This window comes from Ambystoma mexicanum, chromosome 6q (assembly GCF_040938575.1).
Source record: "Ambystoma mexicanum isolate Mex_15411 chromosome 6q, UKY_AmexF1_1, whole genome shotgun sequence".
NCBI classification, from domain to species: Eukaryota; Metazoa; Chordata; class Amphibia; order Caudata; family Ambystomatidae; genus Ambystoma; species Ambystoma mexicanum.
The window spans coordinates 225,968,599-225,982,515 of record NC_090937.1 but is presented as its reverse complement, the minus strand read 5'-3'; the positions used below and the strand labels follow the sequence as shown (position 1 = coordinate 225,982,515).

Sequence of the window (13,917 nt, the reverse complement as noted above, 5' to 3'; positions counted from 1 at the left end):
TTGTGTGACTTACGATGGCGCGAGGTGCAGGATTCCAGGACCAGTGACAATGTTGTCAGGTCAGAATGAGAAAATAATGCCCCTTCAAAAGAAGGCCAAAACAAGCTGACTCCCACATCAATAAGCTGAAAAAATAAGTACACACCAAAAATGCTGCGTGTAAGTCACAAAAGTCAGATTCGCCACACTTAATTATAAACATACAGAAAGGACATCGACATAGTGTGTTACAACAACAAAAAAATACATTATTTAATCTTGATGTTTTTGGCACGGTCTCATCTCCTCTGTCCTTGCCCATAAAATGCCAAAGTAGTGGCAGACTGCAATCAGTGTCTTAAGTTTAGTTCTTGAGATCTGCGCCTTCTAGGGCATTTTATTGTGAATTAATGTCTCAAGTTCAGTTCTGTGATCCTCGTCTCCTTTGGTAGTTGTTTGGCACATCAAATCTCTGGTCTGTCAGTCATCTGGCCCGTCACGTCTCTGTTCCGCTGCTCATCTGGTCATCTGGCCCGTCACATCTCTGGTCCTCTGCTCATCTGGCCCGTCACCTCTCTGGTCCACTGCTCATCTGGTCATCTGGCCCGTCACCTCTCTGGTCCACTGCTCATCTGGTCATCTGGCCCATCACGTCTCTGGTCGGTTGCTCATCTGGTCATCTGGCCCGTCACCTCTCTGGTCTACCGCTGATCTGGTAAATATCTCAGGGGAAGTGAAACAGACCATCATCTGCTCCCTCCTCCAAGTTGTTTTCCTCCCCAGTTGTGTAGATATGCTGATTAAAACATTTCAGCATTTCTGTGCTTGGCTCAAAGTTCAAACAGCAAATTGATAGTCTTCGCAGCCCAAAACAAATGTTCAAAATGCTGCTCAGTGTTTGCTGCCTCATTCGGTTCCGTGTTTTAGACTTGACAATGTTCATCTGTGAGAACACTCTCTCAACGTCAGCATTACTTAGCGGCATTGCTAGTAATGACAGGGCAAACAAGGCCAGTTCTTTGAAGCACCGCTCCGCACTGGCATCTGAGACATTGAAAACTTCGAACCCAGAAATCAGTTGCCTGCCTGTTTTCTTTTATTTTCCAGTCCTGGAAAGAAACCGCTCGATGCTGATTGTCCAACAACCCCACATCTCCTCTGAACAGCTTCAGCATCTGAGAGGGTGGGTTTTTGCCTGCAACAGTATCACAGATGGTGAGAATGCTGCCATGGATTTCCACACATCAACATTTTCGGGGAGTCTTTGCTGCACTTGTCTCGCAGCCTCAAAAAGAAAGTCTCTGCATCTTCTTTTCAGAGTCAGCTCCTGCTCTTTGGAAATTATTGTCTGCAAGTGCAATGTGAACGGTGTTCCAAATGAAATTGCAGATGTCGGCAAGTGATTACGGTTGTCTCCCGAATCGATTTCAATGAGGCCTGCATCAGATGGAGGGATACATTTGGGGATAAGAATTCTGGCAAAGTCTGCCCTGTAGAAGCTTTACAGACAGTCCAAGATTTTAAATGCATTGCCACAACCCAGTTGGAAGAGTTTGTTTAACCGTACAAACTCTTGCAGTATTGGTGTTAGAAAGGTCACATATAATTTGTTCACCAGGTCACAGTAAATTTGATACAGAACTTCTGCATCATGGCACTGTTCTTTGTCCTTGCACAACTGGAAATGAAGTTTTATTGCCTCCCACTGCTGTAAAACACACACACAGCAGTCATAGATAGAAAGCCAGCAGGTGGCTGACAGCTGCACAAGCGTCAATGGCTCCTCCCATTGTTAATGAGATCATATATCTTTTCATACTCCCTTTGCAGCGTAAAACCAGTTGTAGGTACTACCCACAAGAGACTCCAAGTTGCGTGGTAGATTTTCAACTACTTTGATTGCGCACAGCTGAATAGAATGACACACACACTTTATGAGGATGAGATGCTCGTTCTGTTGTCGAAGTCTTGAGTAGACTGAGTTGTGCCTCCCAACCATGACACTGCAACCATCCATTCCAATACCCAGGCAGTTGCTGAACTTCAGGGCAATGTTTCCAAGAAACTGCAGACGCGAGTTGGCAATGGCTTCTGCGGTTTCCCCTTGCAGGGTGACCAGCCCCAGAAAGGTTGAAATGATCTTGTTGAGAGACTGACTGAAGTACCGTACCACAATACACAGCTGCATCAATGTCGTTATGTCAGTGCTCTCATCAATCACCAGAGAGTATGAAGTGTTACCAATGTCCTTTATGAGTTCCTCAAGCATGCATGGTGAAATGACTCTGTTAATTAAGGCTGTACACTTTGTACGGTGCAGTTTGATGTCCTTTTTGCATAGCTTGCAACCAGCTACCCCAAATGATCTACTGAGCTGATTGCGGTGTGGTATGAAATAAAGCAGGCCATTTAAAGCTCGAACTTCAGCAGGGATGTGACACTTTGTTTGGGGGTAGCAGAAATGCCCATGCCCGTGAGTCGGGCTGTAGAAAAAGGCAAGCAATTTTTCCTGTGCTTCTCTGTATTTTTGTGCTGCATCAGGTCAGCATGGTGTGCACAAACCTCTGTCTTGTAGAATCGGCACGCTGCTTTTGTTTGGTCACCCTGGACGTGTCAGGTCCAGTCTTTTAAATCTGCGCTCTTCTCCCAGTCTTTGCAGTATCGCTTTCCGTATTTGCTCCAGCGAGACAGTCCAGCCATTCTAATTGAAGAACATGTGTTTAAAAGACGTACAGTCAAGACAATACACAGGCAAAATGTATTGAAACCTTTCCTTCACACCACCCAGAAAAACAACATGCAAGTTATCACCACCCTCCACTCCATCCATTCGAAACAGAAGTAATGGAATGGGGTTTCCTCTGACTTTCTCTACCTTAATGTCAAAGCTGGAAAAGCACCACACGCTCCACATGTTCAACAAGAGAATTAATGCTGTCTAAATCACTTAACAGATCTCTAAAAGTATGTATCATGGATGGGTCATTTGATCAGTTACTTCAGCATGTGCATAGTAGTTTTAATCAATCTTACAGAATATTTTTTAAAATGCAGAATTTGCATCACATTTTATCAGCCCTCCCTGCTTCATTGGCAATATTCAAAGAGTCTGTCACATAAGGAATGAATTGCCATTTGCATAGGTGGGCCACCAAGAGACCATGAATATGGCATACGATGCAGTATATACAACAACAAAGAACACAAGATGCTGAAGGGGGTTTGGAGGCAACCTAAGCCAAAAGGGCAATGACAAGGAGACACCTGAACCCAATAAACAATCACTATAAGGATACATGGACCCAGATTATTTATTTATTCATGCAATGTTTGTCAGATACAGGTATCCGGCAAACATTGAATAATAAATAAATAAATAAACCGGGTCGCGGCCTAAAGATTTACTCAGAAACACTGGTCAAAACTATAATCCGAAAAATAATGAAGTAACTCATCACAGGTGCCATGGAAGTGGTTTAAAGCTGAATTGATAATAGTTTGGAAAAGAAGCAGCATGAAAGAAATAGCGCAGTTTTAAACATTTCCTGGGGTTGCCTGGACACACCGTGGCACCAAATGGGTGTACGTTTGGGCCCACGGTGCGTCCCTGCAAGGCCAAGACCCTTCAGTTATCCCTCCAATCTTCGAGGATAGTAATGATAAAGGAAGGGTCATCGGCTAGCAGGGATGCACCGTGGCCCAAACAGGTGTCCGTTTGGGCCCACGGTGCGAAGGAGGGCTTTGGTGGCACATACAGAATTTGAACCTCTGACTTATAAAGAGAGAAGAGAAAGCGATTGAGAGAGAAGACAGAAGAGCAAGAGAGAAAGAGGGGAGAAGATAGAGTGGCAAAGGGTGTGTGAAGAAAAGGGGGGGAGAGCGAGAGCAAGAGAACGGGGAGAGAAAGAGAGTGGTAAAAAGTGGACCAACAAACATGATTTACCTTACCTCAGATACTGAATGGGGGGCGTGGGTGGCGACTCGCGGTCAGGCTGCAGGCCGGATCCTCTGGGGACTGACGGTGACGCCGGGCAGGAGCAAAACAAAGATGAAGCGGGCTCTGACTATGGCTCACTGGAGACGGCAGGCAAGTGGCAAGTGGCTGCTGTCGGTGCTCTGGTAGTGGCATTGGGGTGTTTTTAAGCACTTTTTACGCAGGAATACGGGTGCTTGTATGAATGAGTCACAGAGTGTTAACTGATGACAGTTGCACACCTGCAGAGTGGCAAAGCTGCCTACAATGCAGGCCCACTCCCCATGCCCCGCTGCACCTCCCCTCCCATTACAATGCCAGCACGAAACCATTCAGTGGCTAATGGCCCATCATTAGCAGTTTGGTGCTGGCATTGTGATGGGAGGGGCTGGCCTTAGTTGCAGGGGGAACTGACGTGTTCTTATTGTTGTGCCTATGAAGAAATAAGCACAACAATAAGCGACTAAATGACACGATAAGCTGACAAAACCCGCGACAAGCGACCTGTGAAAAAAACAAGTGACTTCGTTCAAAAACAAGCCCAAAGTCGCTTGTTATAAGCGGACATGGCAACACTGGTGACAAAGCCATCGCGTAGCCTGAAAATATAGAATAAAGGACCTAAAGACGTGAGAAAACGTGCAGCCATATTTGTTGTGACCAAAGGAAATTATAAAATTGCCATAGCAACACATTGAAAGCAATCAAGACGGCACACAAACAAAACTGATTTGTGATATTACATTGCGATATTAGCAGCATTAAGAGCTAAACAAAACAAGGACTGAAAGACACTGTAATGCTACAAATAGAATAACATACAAAAGATAAAAATGCAAATATGTGAATTACGCTGCCGCTGTGAAATGAAAGGAATGATAACGAAGTACAAAACAAAAGAGTTGATGGCTGGAAGGTTTAGAATAAATCTTGACCTCTGGCATTGCTCTAGGCAACCCTCCAGACCATCATTGTTCGCCTGCCAAGCCATTACAAAAGGGGAAAAAACCATATGCAAATCAGGCTTGGTCCCACCCCCAAAGGGGTAGTCCAGCCCGAACTGCTAGGTCACATCCCTTCTGCACGAGACCACAAGCATCCCCAGACATGTTTCAGCCTTGTTGGGCGTCATCAGTGAGGAGTAGCTTGGGTCTCTAGGCCCAGCAGGCAAGGGACCCACGTCTGGGCATACCCTTCCCACTCGGGGTGACAATAGCAAAACAAAAGAGTTGATGGCTGGAAGGTTTAGAATAAATCTTGACCTCTGGCATTGCTCTGGGCAACCCTCCAGACCATCGTTGTTCGCCTGCCAAGCCATTACAAAAGGGGAAAAAACCATATGCAAATCAGGCTTGGTCCCACCCCCAAAGGGGTAGTCCAGCCCGAACTGCTAGGTCACATCCCTTCTGCACGAGACCACAAGCATCCCCAGTCATGTTTCAGCCTTGTTGGGCGTCATCAGTGAGGAGTAGCTTGGGTCTCTAGGCCCAGCAGGCAAGGGACCCACGTCTGGGCATACCCTTCCCACTCGGGGTGACAATAGCAAAACAAAAGAGTTGATAGCTGGAAGGTTTAGAATAAATCTTGACCTCTGGCATTGCTCTGGGCAACCCTCCAGACCATCGTTGTTCGCCTGCCAAGCCATTACAAAAGGGGAAAAAACCATATGCAAATCAGGCTTGGTCCCACCCCCAAAGGGGTAGTCCAGCCCGAACTGCTAGGTCACATCCCTTCTGCACGAGACCACAAGCATCCCCAGACATGTTTCAGCCTTGTTGGGCGTCATCAGTGAGGAGTAGCTTGGGTCTCTAGGCCCAGCAGGCAAGGGACCCACGTCTGGGCATACCCTTCCCACTCGGGGTGACAATAGCAAAACAAAAGAGTTGATGGCTGGAAGGTTTAGAATAAATCTTGACCTCTGGCATTGCTCTGGGCAACCCTCCAGACCATCGTTGTTCGCCTGCCAAGCCATTACAAAAGGGGAAAAAACCATATGCAAATCAGGCTTGGTCCCACCCCCAAAGGGGTAGTCCAGCCCGAACTGCTAGGTCACATCCCTTCTGCACGAGACCACAAGCATCCCCAGACATGTTTCAGCCTTGTTGGGCGTCATCAGTGAGGAGTAGCTTGGGTCTCTAGGCCCAGCAGGCAAGGGACCCACGTCTGGGCATACCCTTCCCACTCGGGGTGACAATAGCAAAACAAAAGAGTTGATGGCTGGAAGGTTTAGAATAAATCTTGACCTCTGGCATTGCTCTGGGCAACCCTCCAGACCATCGTTGTTCGCCTGCCAAGCCATTACAAAAGGGGAAAAAACCATATGCAAATCAGGCTTGGTCCCACCCCCAAAGGGGTAGTCCAGCCCGAACTGCTAGGTCACATCCCTTCTGCACGAGACCACAAGCATCCCCAGTCATGTTTCAGCCTTGTTGGGCGTCATCAGTGAGGAGTAGCTTGGGTCTCTAGGCCCAGCAGGCAAGGGACCCACGTCTGGGCATACCCTTCCCACTCGGGGTGACAATAGCAAAACAAAAGAGTTGATAGCTGGAAGGTTTAGAATAAATCTTGACCTCTGGCATTGCTCTGGGCAACCCTCCAGACCATCGTTGTTCGCCTGCCAAGCCATTACAAAAGGGGAAAAAACCATATGCAAATCAGGCTTGGTCCCACCCCCAAAGGGGTAGTCCAGCCCGAACTGCTAGGTCACATCCCTTCTGCACGAGACCACAAGCATCCCCAGACATGTTTCAGCCTTGTTGGGCGTCATCAGTGAGGAGTAGCTTGGGTCTCTAGGCCCAGCAGGCAAGGGACCCACGTCTGGGCATACCCTTCCCACTCGGGGTGACAATAGCAAAACAAAAGAGTTGATGGCTGGAAGGTTTAGAATAAATCTTGACCTCTGGCATTGCTCTGGGCAACCCTCCAGACCATCGTTGTTCGCCTGCCAAGCCATTACAAAAGGGGAAAAAACCATATGCAAATCAGGCTTGGTCCCACCCCCAAAGGGGTAGTCCAGCCCGAACTGCTAGGTCACATCCCTTCTGCACGAGACCACAAGCATCCCCAGTCATGTTTCAGCCTTGTTGGGCGTCATCAGTGAGGAGTAGCTTGGGTCTCTAGGCCCAGCAGGCAAGGGACCCACGTCTGGGCATACCCTTCCCACTCGGGGTGACAATAGCAAAACAAAAGAGTTGATGGCTGGAAGGTTTAGAATAAATCTTGACCTCTGGCATTGCTCTGGGCAACCCTCCAGACCATCGTTGTTCGCCTGCCAAGCCATTACAAAAGGGGAAAAAACCATATGCAAATCAGGCTTGGTCCCACCCCCAAAGGGGTAGTCCAGCCCGAACTGCTAGGTCACATCCCTTCTGCACGAGACCACAAGCATCCCCAGTCATGTTTCAGCCTTGTTGGGCGTCATCAGTGAGGAGTAGCTTGGGTCTCTAGGCCCAGCAGGCAAGGGACCCACGTCTGGGCATACCCTTCCCACTCGGGGTGACAATAGCAAAACAAAAGAGTTGATAGCTGGAAGGTTTAGAATAAATCTTGACCTCTGGCATTGCTCTGGGCAACCCTCCAGACCATCGTTGTTCGCCTGCCAAGCCATTACAAAAGGGGAAAAAACCATATGCAAATCAGGCTTGGTCCCACCCCCAAAGGGGTAGTCCAGCCCGAACTGCTAGGTCACATCCCTTCTGCACGAGACCACAAGCATCCCCAGACATGTTTCAGCCTTGTTGGGCGTCATCAGTGAGGAGTAGCTTGGGTCTCTAGGCCCAGCAGGCAAGGGACCCACGTCTGGGGTGGGACCAAGCCTGATTTGCATATGGTCTTTCCCTTCTGTAATGGCTTGGCAGGCGAAGAACGGTGGTCTGGAGGGTTGCCCAGAGCATTGCCAGTGGTTAAGATTAATTCTAAACCTTCCAGCCATCACCTCTTTGTTTTTGCTATGTCACCCCGAGTGGGACGGGTATGCCCAGATGTGGGTCCCGTGCCTGCTGGGCCTAGAGACCCAAGCTACTCCTCACTGATGAGCCCCAACAAGGGCGAAACATGTTTGGGGATGCTTGTGGTCTCGTGCAGAAGGGATGTGGCCTAGCAGTTCGGGCTGGACTGCCCCTTTTGGGGTGGGACCAAGCCTGATTTGCATATGGTCTTTCCCTTCTGTAATGGCTTGGCAGGCGAAGAACGGTGGTCTGGAGGGTTGCCCAGAGCATTGCCAGTGGTTAAGATTAATTCTAAACCTTCCAGCCATCACCTCTTTGTTTTTGCTATGTCACCCCGAGTGGGACGGGTATGCCCAGACGTGGGTCCCGTGCCTGCTGGGCCTAGAGACCCAAGCTACTCCTCACTGATGAGCCCCAACAAGGGCGAAACATGTTTGGGGATGCTTGTGGTCTCGTGCAGAAGGGATGTGGCCTAGCAGTTCGGGCTGGACTGCCCCTTTTGGGGTGGGACCAAGCCTGATTTGCATATGGTCTTTCCTTTCTGTAATGGCTTGGCAGGCGAGGGTTGCCCAGAGCATTGCCAGTGGTTAAGATTAATTCTAAACCTTCCAGCCATCACCTCTTTGTTTTTGCTACGTCACCCCGAGTGGGACGGGTATGCCCAGACGTGGGTCCCGTGCCTGCTGGGCCTAGAGACCCAAGCTACTCCTCACTGATGAGCCCCAACAAGGGCGAAACATGTTTGGGGATGCTTGTGGTCTCGTGTAGAAGGGATGTGGCCTAGCAGTTCGGGCTGGACTTCCCCTTTTGGGGTGGGACCAAGCCTGATTTGCATATGGTCTTTCCCTTCTGTAATGGCTTGGCAGGCGAAGAACGGTGGTCTGGAGGGTTGCCCAGAGCATTGCCAGTGGTTAAGATTAATTCTAAACCTTCCAGCCATCACCTCTTTGTTTTTGCTATGTCACCCCGAGTGGGACGGGTATGCCCAGACGTGGGTCCCGTGCCTGCTGGGCCTAGAGACCCAAGCTACTCCTCACTGATGAGCCCCAACAAGGGCGAAACATGTTTGGGGATGCTTGTGGTCTCGTGCAGAAGGGATGTGGCCTAGCAGTTCGGGCTGGACTGCCCCTTTTGGGGTGGGACCAAGCCTGATTTGCATATGGTCTTTCCCTTCTGTAATGGCTTGGCAGGCGAAGAACGGTGGTCTGGAGGGTTGCCCAGAGCATTGCCAGTGGTTAAGATTAATTCTAAACCTTCCAGCCATCACCTCTTTGTTTTTGCTATGATAACGAAGTAGTACATTAAATAAATAACAAAAAGACATTGGTAACACAATGTTTCATGAAGCACATAATTTAACACAAAGTTGAAGAAGTAATAGTAGTCTATGACAATTTGATAGGGAATGGTAAAGCCACTGACTAACTGAAGGCAACATAGTAAAGCAGAGCAAATAAAAACAGAAAAGCTGAACTATTGCAGTTGCACAGCAGAATCAATAAAATACCACAACTGTGCAGCTGATCTCAATGAACACTCAAGTGGATAGTGTCATTCAGTGTGTCATCCAATATAAATAAGATGACACACATGTACGGAAACAATTTCTAATATTGCTGTGCAACGTTAAGAAAATATCCAAAACAAAAAGTGGAAAAAATCACTCGAATATCTCAAATGCAGTAGTATGGAAGATGTAGAAGTGCACATCACGCCAGCTTTGGAAAGAAGCAATGACGGAGTGCGTAACATATGGTCAACTGGAAAGTGGTCCGATAGGTTGGCATTTTTGTAACACAACAATTTCATGACTCATTCAAAGAGAAACAGAATTGAACAACTACACAAATTGAATATTTACTCGACAAGAAAGGCCCAAAGCCTATAATAAAAATAGTAAAGTTAATGCATCTGTATCTGCACAATGAAGCCAATAACGCTACGCTTGTCTGAATGCAGGGCTCTTTTTGACTCAATTTCTGAACAAGTCTTCTGAACAATAAACAGACTGTGTTCACACGGAAGGAAAAACCAGAGAGGAAAAAGATTACCAATTCAAAACCGACAATAACAGCAAGGATCAAAGTACAGAGAAATAAATAAAGAAAGAAGCAAAATACAACAGAGTAAATAAGGAAAAAGGGGCTGGGCCGATACACAGCAAGGTCAATGAGATGTCATGACAAGACAGCTAATTCTGAGCCAATACTCAAGTGGACAGTGACATCTAGCATATCACCTTCAGAATACTGAAACATTAATTGTCAAGATAAATAAGAATGTCATCTAACAACGCAAGTGGGAATATAAACTCAGCCCAGAATATGTCGAGAATGCCCATATCCACTGATATAGTCAGTTATCTATGCCGCCCAAAATCATTCAGGATTGAGCCACAAGATGACCACCCTTTCATGCAGTAGCAGGAAAGGGTGGAAGAGTTTGAGGAGTTTCTAAGAGCTGTGGCAGATGATGATGCTCCAAAGAAATTGGGACATTTTTATAAATCTGGTAGGAAAAGAGGGGAAAAGTATCACCAGGACAATACCAACTAAGGAGAAAGCAACATTCCAGCTTCTTATTGCTGCCATCCATGGACGATTAATAGTTCCTTCTAATAGAGATTATGAACATTATGCATTAAACCAGTGCGCACAGGGGCCACATGAAACTACTGCACAGTTTGTGTTACGATTGGAAGGAAAGGCCACGTACTGTGAATTCGCAAATTTTAGTGATGAAGAGGCAAATAGGTTAAGAATAATTGAGAGTTGCACATCGTCAGAGTTTCAGAAACATCTTCTAAGAGTGCCTCTTCCATTAAAAGATATCCTGGAATTGGCAAGAATGTATGAAAGGATTGATAAACAAGCAGCCAATATGGAAAACAGGAAGGAGCTTGATACAATAGCCGACATCAGGGCTTGCATACGGAGAGAGTCTCAATACTCATGCATGTTACCCTGCCAAAACGCACGAGATGGTATGGGCAGAAGTCTGCCGGGAAGATTGTGTTGTAGATGTGTATTTGAATTTCCACACAAAGGTCTATGTCCGGCCCTTGGTCGAATGTGTATACAATGTGGTCAAGGAAATAATTTTTGGCTCATATGCAGAGAGAGGGCCTCATTGTTACCAATATACAGGTCAAATGCGCAGTTAATACTGTATTATAATTTATTGTGTTTTGGAGTAACTACAGCGCCACTGAATATGATAACATTATGGCCAGCAACAATGCGGCACACATATAGCCAGCCATATATCGCTAGCGTAACATATGGATATGTAAATGGAGACAGGCTGCAGATTTAAAACATCAGAATATATTTTTTTCTTTTTCTCTTATTTGAAATGCCTCATTTACAGAAGACCACATTAGCTGTCTAATTGACTGACTTAATTAACAAATACTAACACTAGTACTAACTCAATAACATTATAATGTGCTCTCCATGTGGAAAAAGAGGCAGAAGAGAGGTGCTCTGAGAGTCATTTTTAAACGTGTATTTAGATTTTTTTTCCTTGCTCTCTCTGTTCACTGTGTTGCAGGAAGCGAAATCTGCATGCCAGGAAATGAGTTTGGATACAATTTCTTACTGTAAAAGTCAAGCTATTGTTGAAAGAAGGTGGATATGGTCTCTTGAAATTGATTGGTGACACGTAAGAATGGGGGGATGCGACAGAGGTTTGCTGAACAAGGTCTGACTGAACTGAGTTCAGAGGGATTTGGCTGAGCTGCCGGGAGGGTTTTTTTGACTGAGCTGCAGAGACGGAGCATCCGAGACTGGCTGTGAGGCAGGTCCAGTCTCACTTGGCACCGGCTTGAGAATTCCACGTTCTCGCTGTGCGCTTCAAACACAAAGAAAACCCTGGGCCCATTCATCAGAGGCGACGAGCCAAGGAAGATCGCGTGTAGGAGAGCTACAGATAGCTGGTAATTATACAAGTGGAGTGAGATTACTGTGTGCTATTGTACGAATGACCTAATATCAGGCAGGGAGAGTAGAAAAAGGGAATCCCCTATGTTTAATTAACATGCTGTAATGTTGCAAATTGAATATTGTTCTTTTGCTGTATATTTTTTTCTCTCTTTTTATTACAGATGATGCAAAGTGAATATCGTTCTGCTGCTGTACATTTTTTCTGTTTGTTTCTTTAAAACAAAAGGGTAAGATGGTGTTCTGAAATGCAACTGTTTATAATACACAACATTACATAAAAGCAGATGTGTAGTGTGTTTTTGTTTTTCTCTTTTCTTAGTACATCTGGAATAGCACTTGTGATACAGGGAAGATTTTTAGGTAGTGCATTTGTCATTTTTCCCATGTAGATAAAACAACAGAAAGAATAAGTTGTCTAAAATTAAGACTTGGCAGTAATAAATAGTTGTATGCGTGTGTTCCCCAGTGCTTGCTGTCTGGGGGGATTTAATACAATACATAGATTACTGGGGGTCTATGAACCAGTAATGGGGCCATGGACACATAATTTACTGGTGTAGATAAATCAGTGATAACAGCCACAGGTGGCAGTATATATGAAAATGTGGTGTTTCTGAATAATGTAAGTCCAAGGCTCTCTAGAGATCACACAAATAGTCTAAACAAAAATAAGGAAGGTTTTGTATGATGGGGCTATAATATAGGGAAGGAAAATCATGCTCACCACTAAGTAATTTACCACCAGAAAATACCACCAACAAAAATGTATACCACTAACCAATCCTGTGTACTGTAATAAGGAATGGTCCCTGAAAGGAAATAAGGCCAAACCCAATCTAAATGCAAGGAGTAGTTATTGCCAAATTACCATTATTTTTGGTGGTAAGAAAATACCGCCAGGCCCCAAATCTACACAAAATACCCTACATACCGAATGAAAGATATTGCATATTGAGATTCCCTGATGTAAGGTCAGGCCGGGAAAGAGGGGATCAGGGACAGAGGAAGGATATATGTGTGGAAGGGGATGATCCCACCGTCCAAATGGCTGTTCAGCTCAGAGATACTAATAGATGGCAATGCATAGTGACAGAACATATGGAGGGCGGGGAGGTGGATTTGGAGAGACTAAGAAAAACAGAAGGTGATGTGGCCACAATCGATGAAGGTCTAATGCTTAAAAGAAGAAGTTGGCTGAGTGCTCCGGAACAGCTGCAGGAAAATTCACAAATCCTAAGAAGTTATCAAAACATTCCTCGTGGGGTAACCGGGCGCGCTTCCATTGAACGGGTGATCAAATATCAGCTCAAGGACCACATTTCAAGGAATGAAGGTTATACCCTTATAAAAGGAAAAGAAGTTGGTGAAAGGGAAAGTGAGATAAGCAAGAAGGACAAACTTTGGACGACTCGTAAGAGGAGAGCTGAAGAACATCAGGTGCCGGTAGATGAGAGTGTAATGGTGGGGCAGAGGCAGCGAAGGAAGATGGGCTCTAATCATGAGTCAGAGCCCCTAAACGTGTTGGCTGTTAAAAGGCCCATGATCACTGCCATGAGGGATGGTTGGTGGTGGAGTAACTGGGGATACTTTGTTCTTTCATGAAATGTTCCAGGATGATTCAGATGGAGGAGAAATACATGAGGAAAAGGAAAGAAATGAGGAAAGGGAAACACATGAGGAAAGGGGGAATGAAGAACCTGTTGGTATCATGTCACTTAAAGACTGTGGACATTCTCCACCTTGTTTGCCTGGCGAGGAAGCTCGAGGACCACAGGTCGGCCTCAAAGAGCTATTCGTAAACACTCACACCTTATTGAGCAGATGTAGAGTTGATCCTGCTGGATAGATGGAGGGGTGAACTTATATAATACGCAAGGGGGGATGTTGTGGCTGGTAGAATGTGGAATGTGGCCAGAGTGGAACTGTGAGGGAGGAATGGAATGGGCAAAGGAGATAGGAGTCAGTTGATATGGATGAATAGAGAAGTATAGATGCGCGGACCATTTCATGTTATTATTTAATGATGACACCGTAATTAAAGTTGTATAATGGAGATGTACAACACCCCGTGATG

At 46.0% G+C, this 13,917-nt stretch overlaps 1 protein-coding gene across 2 annotated transcripts in view; it reads right to left on the bottom strand.

Annotated features, from left to right (window-relative positions):
* SULT6B1 (sulfotransferase family 6B member 1) overlaps positions 1-13,917 on the bottom strand; it is a 382,977-nt gene that overhangs the window by 175,716 nt on the left and 193,344 nt on the right. The gene's annotated exons all lie outside the window — the stretch shown is intronic.